The sequence below is a fragment of the Pecten maximus genome, chromosome 16, assembly GCF_902652985.1.
Source record: "Pecten maximus chromosome 16, xPecMax1.1, whole genome shotgun sequence".
Taxonomy (NCBI): Eukaryota; Metazoa; Mollusca; class Bivalvia; order Pectinida; family Pectinidae; genus Pecten; species Pecten maximus.
In genome coordinates, this window is record NC_047030.1 from 4,454,015 (window position 1) to 4,467,476 (window position 13,462).

Genomic DNA, 13,462 nt, shown 5'->3' on the forward strand with positions numbered 1-13,462 from the left:
ATTTTAAAATACCCGTAAGTCAACCCCTTAAGTCGGCACATTCAATAATCCCTTTCCATTAACGCATTAACGACATCATCATGTTGATAAGCCAAACAATAATTACTAATCAACCCTCCTTACATACTAACCCCGGTCAGTCTCATATTGTTCTGTCTTAATATACACGTCATCAAATGTTCTGCTTCAATTATCGATTGAATCGCTTTCCCATGTTAATTTATTCATAATACAAGACAGTGTTCTGTTCTGATATTGAAATGAAACTACAAACCGTTATATATTCTCTGGGGGTCTGGATGTTATTGGGTATCAATCCTATGGTTCTTAAAAACCCGTGCCATAAATCAATATGCATTATCTTTTGTTTTGTTTGTGGATTCTATCGTCTTACCCAGTAAGTTAGTTTGTGATGAATTCTTAACGGTCTAATAACACGATAAATGGTATTAGGGACAAAACATGATGAGCAAAAATGGTCGACAACGAAACATCAAACAAACGACAGGCGTATAAATGTAAATATATACCAGTACACTTACGTAAAGATGTCTGTGGGATGCAACATGCAATAATGTTTAATTGTAATTAATTGCCGGCAAAGGGTTTAGCATTGCTCTTTTGTATTTTCGTCCTGTTAACACAATGAGATAATTTAGGGGCCGTATCTACGAATTATAGGGTAAACTGTTTCGTAAAAAGAGGCTTAAAGGGCCTTATCGCTCACCTGTACACATATATGTATTACAGGGATTATTGCAAAACACTTCCTATTCAACCCAAACGATCCTGACGTTTGACCCAGTGACCTTGATCTTTGTTACCTCGTTTCTACAAAATTATTTCCCTTAGCCCAAGAATTGTGGTGACAGAATTTGGACATAATTATGCCATTGATTGAAACCCACTCTTCAGACCCATTGTTTCAGCTTGACCTCATACACAAAACGGGCTCCCTTAACCAAAGTATGTTTCAGACCAAATATAAAGAATTTGCTATGTTTCCCCTTTTAGGCATCGCCCTTCAGACATTGTACAATTTTTAATCCCCACCACCCAAGGATGTTTTCAATGAAGTACAATGAATATCCAATGCATATTTATAGATAAGAAGTCGTTCTACCTATATAACCGTATCATACTCTTTTGGTCTTGTCCCTCAATATGTGAAATATGTGACACAATACGGCCATTGACATTGCGTATTGATTTGTGAAAAAGAATCCCTTTTAGATCAGTTCAATTGTACATAAAACATGTTTTAATTTTGAAAATCAATTTGAAAAATTAATCATAAGCGTTGATGTCAATTATTTTTTAGTTTCATAGGGAAATGAAAAAAAAAATGGTTTGCTACGCGGATTCATACAGTTTGCAAACAATTTTTTTTTCATACCCCAATGAAACTAAAAAATTGATATCAACGCTTAAATACAATTTCTTTCTTTAGCATATCGCCTCCTAAGATATGGATGTTAAACCAACCTCATGTATACAAGACATCATTGGCCCTATATAGGCCTGCTTTGGAAAATATCTATCAGAAGAAGCCTGTTTAAGCAATGTTAAGCCGTTTTCATCTTTTGGGGCCCACCACTTTACAAAAGACAGGCAACCTGATTTATTTTAAAATTGTCTTGAAGTGTAGTGTTTTCAAGCAAACTTTCAGATATTTGGCACATCAAACTTCCTTGCCTTAGCAGACGCTTTAACACAAATACTGATTATTCCAATATATCAATAATAAAAGTTCAACCAATAAAAGATCAGCTTCTCAAATAGATCTGAAGCTTTGGAAAATACATATTTACTTAATTCATTCATAGACTCTTACGGACATTTGAAAATTTCCATATTTCCTGTTCTGTATGTACATGTATTATGTTTATTTTGACACAAAACATTATTTGTCATTAAGATATCTCTAAAAATACATATTTGTAGTTAGATGTTTACTAACCCTTCACAGAAAGCAAAACCAATAATATTACATATTAGTATAACATAAATAATTTGTGTTTGTTGCAGGTCCTTCTATCATGTTTATGTATGTAACTGTTTTGGTGTCATATGCTTGAATAAAGAGGAATATATGACGATTGCATTCAGCGTCGATATCAAGAGAAGAGAAAACATAAAGCAATATTTACATTGCTGGTGTGTGCTAGCCAGCCATATCATCAAAATTGACAGTGCGTGAGATCGGGGTCACAATTGGGCACTCACACGCTTTATGCTAATTTCTAACGCACACAGGTAGCAGCCTTAGAGCAGGGAGTAAATGATGGCATGTAAACACATGGTCACCACCAAAGTTAAAATTGTCTTTTTTGCTAATGATATCAACCTTTACGGTCTCAGTAACGAATAAAGGTACATGCTCATGTAATAATTCAAGCACAAAACATTCAGCTCTAATAATCTATAAATCAAAAGATATATTATGTTAGGTTACCATGACACAAAACAAATTAAAGTTGATTGGATTTAAATGAGGAGTCATAATATTTCATAATATTTCAAGGTCATTGGTTAAATATAAAGAATGTATTTATTAGCTGTTCCTTATTCCGTATCGAACAGCGAATATCATTTGCTTTTTCAATTCAAGCTCAGATGATGCAGATAAAAAAAACCACCGCGTTTGCATCTATGAACTTCAAGTTGGTCGAATTCGATTTTAACGCGTTTAATTGTTTTGTAGATCTTCATGCCATAGTGTGTCTGTACGAATACACGTCAAGGAATACAGTCATAGCTTTTCACAAAATACACCTTTCTGTTCAGAGCTGATGAAGATGCTGTTGTCACGTTGAATGATTCGATAGAGTATAGATGACATTCCATATTAGGTAAGTCGAACATAAAACTGCCACATGATGGATATTTGAAGCATTCCTTCCCGCAAAGCCCGTTGTTAGATGTCGATGTCTTTTGTAGCAAGGGAAGCACTTGATTAGGAATACCAATTTTCCCCATCCAGCAGGTCGGACCTAAATCTGATGAAAACATTTTTATTTTTTTTTATTTGTCAAACGACCTGTCATTATTCTAGTCTGGGTTAATTCGTGACAAAGAACCTAATTGACCGGTGTGAACACATTGAAGCAGTCGTAGGAAAATATTCTATGAGGATTTCACTTATTTGATGTTGTGATGATTAACTAAGTTACGGTATGGCTCTTATATAAGTGATTGACAAAGGTGATAAACCAAGTGGTATCATTGATTGACCAGGTCACCGACGCCAGCCTTCGCAGCATTCTTAAACTAACGTCTTAGAAATCAATTAGGGGCAATATAACAGATCAGTACCATGTGTTCTGGTATTAAATATGCTGATAAACATTCAAAGGTGACCCTAACAAATTTAAGTTTAAATGTCTAACGGGAATTTCTAAAAGATTGGAAATTCAGGGCAAAATCCAAATATTTTCTATGTCTCAACATAGTGACCTGGTTACAATTGCAACTAAAATTACAAAACAAAAACCCTGCAAGCATATTTTCAAAGCTTTTCAACATTCAAATTTCACTGAAATTGGTTTACAATTTGAGGAGTTGATCATTTAAACGAAACCTGTAAATATTGACCTAGTTACCATATAAACCAAACTTCCAAAACAATGCTTGTATCTTGTATTCACATCCCCAAACGAACCCTTATATTACTGTTACGGTGAGAGGGAAAAGGGGGTATACAGAACCTTTTCAACAAATTAAACGCTTTGTCAATGCCCGTAGTTTACAATTCACTATTTGGAATTGGCTTGCATCTTTTTTTATCTGTTGAGTCCGAATAATGTTTTGCATTGAAATATGGCCTGGTTAAACTACCTAAACGGCTTTATTTGAGAAATATATGGCTCACTGTGGCCTCAAGCATTATCGAATTGTATCAATGAAAATTGAGTAGTTGCCACAAAATACATACATTTGGGACATCCACGCATTTCCAAACGGAAGGAAGGCCAACCATTCCAAGCTTCAGGGTGGATGCGAACAAAATTGGCCAAAATCGGTTTGTTCAAAGTATGAGTCACCGTTGTTGAAGAGTCTTTATTTGCTTGAAAAATCTGTAAATATGATCACTTAAACTTTAAAAAAGAAAACTAAATGAAAACGACGTAAAATAGGAGAAACAACGACAGCGACAAATGATTTTATTAAGGCAAACTCTGAACCAAATTATTATTTATACATACATCCTATTTGAACAAGTGTTCGTCAAGGGTTAATGTACGCTGTATCAACAGCCCCTGACGTATATACATTTTAAAGCAACCTTCTTTGGTATGTCTGGAACAGAGGCTTTGTGTGGTTTGGTTTGGGTATGGTTTACGTCCTATTAACGAAATAAGAGATCCCAAATAGGTCTTGGCATACACCCATTAAAGCTCTAAATTGGGTCAATGTGACGCTAATCTTTTCTCTAGTATTCTCATCTTTCCTCTTTTCCTCATAACAGTTTGAAAGCAAGTGGAACCTACATATGTAATCTGAAAAAAACCATCGTGAAATTTCTGAGAAGCATTAACCAACATCAATAAATCATATTAGGGCAACCTGTCAGCCTTTTCTCTCTCTGGTCTGTCTCAAAATCAAATGGACATACCAGGGGACTGAGGTGAACGATATTATCACATCCTTCCACAATCTCGCAAGAAATAAGCAAAATACAAGATAGCTGCCTGTCGGCCATATTGATTTTCCGATCAGACTCAATCTTAGGACAGTCAATATAGAGATAACGTCATAATTACTGATTTTGAGTTTATGCACAATCTAGGCGTTTAATTATAAATTGTCATAAAAATTGTGTGTTTGAGATTTGAAATTAAAATACCTTTCTATTCCCTGATTCGTCAGTGATTTCACTCCAACGGCTTCCGTCAAGGCTTGTTTTCATGGTTAGTAATGTCATATATTGATCCCTGGGGGCTCTCCCTTGAGTAATGAAAGCAGTAACTGCAGATAATTGACGGAATTCGACCTGTGAAGGACAACATTTGTTGTAAATAAGGTAGAGCACTATATCTATATCAGAGACCAAAACACCAAGAAACTAAGACAATTCAATTGTATCTCATATTATCACCATCATGAAATATGATTTGCTGCCAACCAGCTAACTCGATGAAACTATTAAAGTGGAATCGGTTTCAAGATTTGGATTGTTTCACTTTTACCTGTAAGTATTCCGACTTGGAATCTGTGGCAGGACACCAAGCATTGAGAATGTCATCGTGAACGTCATTGGTGATCCGTACAAACTCAGGAACACACGATCCGTCGTCGTAAAAAGAGGAGGCCGTCAAGAAGGAGTCTTCGACGCCATTTGGTCTGTTAATTAGTTTTTTGGAACATTCACAGTCTACAACAAGCAATGTATGGTATGGTAAAAAGATGATTAAATGAACATAAAATACATATATATGTATATGTATATTACATAACATAATTAGTCTTCAAACCTAACTTTAAAGTCGAACGACATGCAGAAGTACCGATATAATAGACGTTTGTTTCTCTGGGCCAGGTGGAAAACCAAACTCTTTCTCAAAGAGTCGAACATATAAAAGGACACATTATGAAAGAAAACATTTTTTCTAGGGGGAAGAGAAACGATAAGATGCCATATTTAATTGCTACTACAAATCTTGCACAACATGTAAAATTCTTATGGTCAACTTGCTTTGGAGATACTTTCAGTTCATGTATGATGCTTTATCTTTTCAGTATAATTTGACCAGATTTCTTCCTTTCTGTGTTTTCTGACGTGTCTCTAGACATCCTTCCTTGTAAGCTTCTATGACCGTGGTGTTTTCAAGGATGTTAAAATCAAACAATGAGAAACAAATCCTATACAGGAAAAAAAATCTGGGCCTTATCAATTCTCCGATGCCTCAACTATTTGTATTCCTTAAAGGACTGAGCACAAGTAGAGTTATTTGTAAATTTATCCACTTTTATTGTAATATGTTCAGCAGTGGAAATAGAAACACTATTGGATAGGTATGGGCAAATGGATAATGGATAATAATGTGAAAATGACCAAATTACTGTAAAGCTGGTAGGTTAACGGGGCTAATATTTTACTACTGTCCCAGTAGTAACTACTTCGAGGATATTAAATTGCGCATAACACACTTTGTAAATATTTGAGTATTTATATATATATTTCCGCCATCATCATAAAATAAAAGAACACAAACGAACCTTCCCTATATAATTTGTGGCTTAATTAATCATTCGTAGATTTATTCATGTTGTATTAAACGTTAAAGCAACAGCGCGTACTCATACGAGGACGGATATCAACAACAGGGAAAATAAAGCACAGAAAAAGGAAGATCCAGACAGTAATCACAGGCAGAACACATCTCAGGATAAGAAAAAAACACTATTTCGTAATGGTGATATCTTGAATCTTCGCTGTATTATGAGAGGAGGACACAGAAGAAAATCTTCGATTCTGGAGAGAGCTTACTTTTAGTCGCTATGTCCTGCAATCAACATGTAGTGTAATGCAGTGGGCTATATTCAGGGTATTTAAACTTTTCAGAAGAGCGAAAATTGTCGCCATTTTTAGTTGCATTTGGGACGGGATTAAACAGGAATAAACAAGAAATATCTTTAAAAAAGATAAACGGCATAGTTTTAATGCTGGTGGTTATAATGTAAAACTACTGGTGAAATAAGTTAACGAACTACATTGTAATTAATAAATGCGCAGTTTCAGCACGGATAACAAAATTATATCAGTTTGAATCATTTTTGGTGATAATAAGACTGCAAATGCGTCATTTGAATAGATGCATCCACTTATTCAGCTTGCGTTCAATTTAAAAGGGACATCACGGTAAAAACGTTGCAATTTTCACTGAATGTACGCGTTTTGTTCCTTTCCAGTTATGTTTCTGTGCTGTCCCAATGTTCACAGTCAATCCCTATGTTCAGCTTGACCACTCGATTTAGTTGGGAATCCCCCTCTAAATTTAGCGCGGAAATTATTTTTAAATCATTACGTGACTGTTTTGAAATTGAAAAAGCACAAACACGCGATAGTTTACAAGGCGATATCTATATTCCATCTGGGTTAGTTCGATAACGATATTATACAGTGGTTTAAATGTTAAATAACACGTTCTGTATATATTACGGCACACATATTTATGTGTAAATAAGTGTAAACATTGTTCATATAGTATAGTGACAGTATATGTAGCGATGTACTGGTACAGACTGTATACATATTACCGAGTTTGTGGAACTATTACCGAGTTTGTGTTAATATTACCGAGTTTGTGTAAATATTACCGAGATTGTGGAAATCTTACCGAGTTTGTGTAAATATTACCAATATTGTCATGACCTACTATCAAACAATCAAGCAGAATACGAGCGGCGTCCGTATTACTGCTGTTTTCATGTTTGAAACTGTTACAGTCTATTGTACTGCTTCCCAAGTTTAATTCTAGGATTGCGTTTGACCCATTTCCCTATTATTCTCTTCATTGCGGAAGCTGTTATCGTTTTCAACCGCAGTCGATTCACATTGGAAGCCATTTTTGTTTCCATGTGTTTTAGTTTGTTGTGCGCATGCGTTTATCGTTTATCTCACAAAATGTTTGCATATTCAGATTGTTGATCAGCGAATTGTGATAACCTTTTAATAATTGATAATTGATGTTTTTATGTACATACATCATCGAATTCGAATGGTTATTGTTCAGAATGTTATTTTTTTAAAGATATACCCAATAATATGATAAAAAATACAAAATAAATATTGGTTTACCGTGAGGTTCCTTTAACTTTATTTCGTTTTTAACTGTATATCTGCATTTTGCATTGACCGCTACATTGACAAATCACATATTTCATCTTGACCAGTAACGCCACCTGTCGCGTCATATCCGGGGCCAAAACAAAATTAGACGGCTATGCCAAAAAACAGTACAATCCCGTCATACAGAAGAACATTGCTTTTTTTGCATTACCTCCGTTTTCAATTCGTATCAGCATATATATTACAATCCACAGTCGTAGGCTCCCAACGTTTTCTACCCTCTGTAACACACGAAATGATAATACTTTGATATTATTTGGAAAAGTTATCATCTAAAAGATGTACATGTATACACATTATATTATATATAATATATGGGTTCCACAAAATACACATAAAGTTCTAAACTTTTTTTAGTACCGCAACAAACCTGCATAGACCAAATATAATTCTGATGTTAAATCATGGCTATTTTTTGCGTCTGTGTCCATCCTCTCCACCTCAAATGAGTTTAACCCTACATTTATACTGAGTCATGTACACCCTTTAATACTCCGTACTTGATTTGGTCTAAATCAAGTTCTCAAGAGAAAGAATGCATTAAAGAATTAGAGCGACTTCACACAAATGCAACACTTTTTTTTATACATTTAATCTTCTATGCTCAATGATGCTTCAGAACCAGTTACATCTAAATATATTTAGCAGTTTAGGACAAAAAAGGGATTTAATTAGATGATGTTGAGTCGTAGAGCAATGTAATAATTTTTTCGAACCAGCTGAGCTCAAAATCAAGTTTCCACCATAGAATGATCCAGATCAAAATTGATGAATATGCACCATGCCATCTGGACTGGCGTGAAAGGATGAACCTCCAATGCCCTTACTGGGCTCTCCTCTTTGCATGGGAAACCATGCTGAAGAGCCCGGCCACGAGTGAAAGCTGCTTGTAAACTGGTCGTCGAAATTTGTTATGTCAGCTATTTTTTCCTATGTATACAACAATATGCACAAATAAATGTTATTTATGAATACGATTGAAATATGAATTTAAAAAGAAAATCAATAGATAGACTAATCATCGATAACATTATTATTTAAACAACTCTATTACCTTGGCCATCATTCGGAGTTTCCTTCGTAATTGGTGCTACTCCTATACAAACAGATTTATCCGCTTCAGCAGAGCCAGTGGTGCTCCCTGAATGTTCCCGGCTTCAGCAGAGCCAGTGGTGCTTCCTGAATGTTACCGGCTTCAGCAGAGCCAGTGGTGCTCCCTGAATGTTACCGGCTTCAGCAGAGCCAGTGGTGCTCCCTGAATGTTACTGGCTTCAGCAGAGCCAGTCGTGCGTCTTGAATATTACCAGCTTTTAATCCAGATGATGATTGATATTCAATAATGGGACAATAGGACTAGCATTAATCATTCACATGATAAAGTGAAAAAATGGAAAACCAAATGGAGGATGAATACTGTAGTAATTTGGGGGGAAAATCAATCATTACCTCGTTCAGCGTCCTGTGCACATTGCAATACACCATATAAATATCAATTAAAACAAACGTTGTTAAACCATAAAATCTACGGCTAGAATGAAACAGATAGCCTACGAAGTGTCTATGAAGTATTGTAGTATTGAATTTCGTCAGAATATAATGTAATATATTTGAATATGCAGATTTGCGTCAACTTGAGTGCGTAAAACTTTCGTTTTCTGTCCAATTGCACGATTCGTAAGTGGCGACTAAATATGGGATATGAAAATTGCCTCATGTTTCTAATCACAACGTTCCCTTTCTTAATACCTCCCTTGATAGCGCCTCATGCATTGGTGCTTGTCTTTTTGCAGAAGTTACCACTTTGTTTAATATATGGAAATTCTAATAAACAAGTGTCGCTTGGGTAAAGGAAGCTCAAGGGAGATCTTGGTTAAGATGTAACAGTTGAATAATTCATTGGAATTTCTACGAATATCAAATAAAGTGTTAAAGATGTATAGGGAATGGTATTGAGCGTTGGATCTTCAAAATTGAAACAAATGAAAGTATTTAGTTGTTTCCTTTACAGAAAGTTGCTACAGCCAAACTTTGAGCAAAATCGTTTCATTTACACACGTCTTTTTTAGATCTGTTTAGAGTTTTTAAAAACCAAAACATTATTAAATCAGAAAACGAGAGGAAACAATTTTCAATTTTTAAACTTTGTTTCATAACTCTAGACCCTACATGTAACAATATTTTCGATACTACTGCTGAACAATGTATGGGTAAAGGCATCGTCGCATACCACCAGTTGATTGCACTACGCTACACAACTGTACACTAAAGTACAGCTATCCGACAATGGAGTAGAGGTATCCTCGGATAAAATACAAATTAGCACTGGACAGTCCTGTGTTGGGATAATCAATGCCAGTTTGGCTCTAGTCCATTACTTGTATAACTGAATTATTTACCTAGTACATTACTCATTTGCACTGCCGAGTTCTCTAATTGTGTAAGCTGCTAGTTATAGAACACACTCCTTTTGCGGTTATGAAGTGCCAAGTTTAGGTTCTAATACGTTTTTTAAATGAGAGAAGGAAAGGGATGGTAAGCCATGTGATGGTATGGACACATCAAATGTGATTATGATGTGCCCAGGCTATGACACATGAAAATGTCTCTTAACTTGATCCATGAAGTGCTGCTAACAAGGTGATGCTTACGAAGGACGGCACGACAATCATTCATCCCTATGACGCGTATGAAAAATGTATGGGTTTGGAACACAGAATTATTCAAAACATTTAAAAAGAGTGTATACCTTTTACAATAACATGATGACTCCATGACAGCGTGTTCACAAACCAGTAAGGATATATCCGACATATTCTTACACAAGAGACCAAGAGGGACTGAATTTATTATCTTTCGTTTAAATGAGCAAGGCAAGTTATATTACAAATATGTTTTCCATGTTGAGAGCAAATGGATGGATTGTATGTCTCGTCTGTCCCGCTTTGTCGGTAAAGTAACTTTTTTGAACTCCAGAAAATACCTTTATTTGGAAGCACCCTGTATATATTATTGATGCATTGCAAAACCGATACCAAATTTCGCAAAATTACTTATATCTTACTTTTGACTTATATAATATATCATTTTGCCAAAAAACAGTTACCCTTTATTAAAAGTGAGAGTAAAATACATCGGCTTTACTATAAAATTAATTCCAATTTGGCTTAAGAATCATTCGATAACCAGTAGAAGCAACGCAGTTTGAATACCAATTTCTCAAAATACTTAAATAATCCAAAATAACGAAAAAAATAGCATGAAAAAAATCAAACAATAACAATAACAAAAAACAAAAGCAAAATATAATATATATATATATATATCTTAATAATGTAATCTGTTGGATGTGATGAGATATCAATACTACATCGCAGCTATGATCAAGGTTTGGTTGAAATAACATTTTTGTGAAACTTCGCTAAACACAGAAAACTATAAAATCCAGATTTCCACATCCCTAACGTCAAGAGCTACTGGAAATTTTGTATGATATTCCTGTAAATGTTAAGATGGTCCCTAGGTCTCTCCTCCTGACAGTAGCGTTGTAATCAAAATGTAAACTACGATTGTAACTTTCCTGTTAAAGGACCACTGACCAGGGGTCGAATCAAACTGATACAATGTGTTAGAAATGATTCCTAAATGGTGCTCAAGTATTAGACAGACAACGAGGTCGGTCTCTCCCACCTTTGACTGGACCATATGTTTGTTACCATTCAAACATTTTGGGTATTCGGGACGCTGAGATATGTTCGTGGAAGTATCCTCCTTGTGGTAGTGAAGAACTGCTGCTTTTTTCTGGTGCTTCTTCACCGACGATGTATACTACCGAGGGTACCCAAGCAGGACATCACATTCGTTCATGATATACTTGTATGTCTGGGCCTAAGATATAATCTAAAGCCTTCCTCAAAGGGGACAAAAAAAAGGAAAAGATTTCAAATATAGTGGCCTTTCGTGGTGCAACGGGTGAAGCGAGTACAGACATTGTGTCCTTCCTACAGGGCTATCAAACGCATACCAACAGCTTTATTGATGCAAAGATGCAAAAACTACGTACATATACCTATTTTGATATTCTGGGCATATCGAGGTAGACGCATTTATATCTTAGTTATTGTTTTAATGTGCCAGCAATTTCACGAATCACTGACTAACCATAATGTATTTTCTCATCAAAACAAATATGGCAAAATGTATAAAATATTACGACCGTAAAAGTAGACCGGGGATCTGAAAGTAAGATTTTATGTGGCTTGGCGAGGTTATTGATTTGTTAAACATACAAAATTGATAAGTTAATTTCAAGTACAAAGGATTCTAAAGATGTCAACATCGCCTATGATAATAAGCCTGCCTCTTCAATTAGTTCGTAACATTAAACACAGGTACAGAAACATACTCTTTCATCAGCACTGAACGTAACTAACGGCGTGATAATTGTACCTACTGTCCTATTACATGACTAATACAATGCAGATTTGATATAGGGTCTCTTCTTTGTAAAATATTTTTTTCTTCCTAATATCTCCCTTGATGGTCTGAACTCAGGAATCCCCAACCCTGACACGAGCTTTAGCGAATGTCATTTGTAACTTTTCAAATATAACTTACTCGTGTGAAATAAATTCCATATCCAACGACCACTCGTTGTGTAACCTATTTTTCTACCACAATACGGTGTGTTATTCCACTGTCAAACCATTGTATAAATGTGCCGACTGTTGGATATATATACATGTATGTTATATTCCACTAGTGTGATATGACCTTCCGGTATTTTCTTGGTCAGGATTTCGAACTTTTACCCGAGCTGCAATTGTTATTGACGTCATCAATAATCAAATGACGTCACTTCACCGGGTCCCGGCCGTCACCTGTACACCTCATTGGCATACGCGAAAAAGACTTGGCCACGTTTCCGTTGATTCAAGCCAATATAATTGTGGTAGAAACATGTCACACGACTCGTGATTGTTTTTATATGAAATTTATTTCACACTCGTAAGTTATTTTTTTTTTATATAAATACATCACTATTATATAGTCCTAAACGTTTGTATATATATGTCTATTGCTGGTGAGATAAAATGTGTGTACTCTTAAAACAAAAATGTCTCCCTAACACCGCGTTTGTCCCTGCGTGGAACGGTATTGGTTCTGTCCCCTGGCCGAGAGATAATGTATCGCTTTTTTGGAACCAATCGTAACCTTATCGGCTGAGATGGTACTTACTATACATTTTTAGACGAATCCGTAAGGTTTTTGTTTTGTTTTTATTGCTTAGCAAGAGGCCTATGGGCCTTAACGGTCATCTGACCATAAAGATATTTGTACTGTTATAGTTTATATACTCAGTAGCAAGAATAGTGGTAATATTAGCATGTCAGCCATACTTGGTCAGGACCATCTCATGATCATTTTAGGTAAGTTAGAGCTACATGTAAATATCACAGATAAAAGTGGACAAGAAGTTTAAAATAGGTGGTTTTTTTCATGAAAAGCATGAATAAATACGCAACGTGTCAGAGTTTTTACCAGGCCAAAAAAAAAATAACTTCTTTTGCTACTTTTCCTTAACAGCTCTATCTAATTAAAACTCAATAGCAC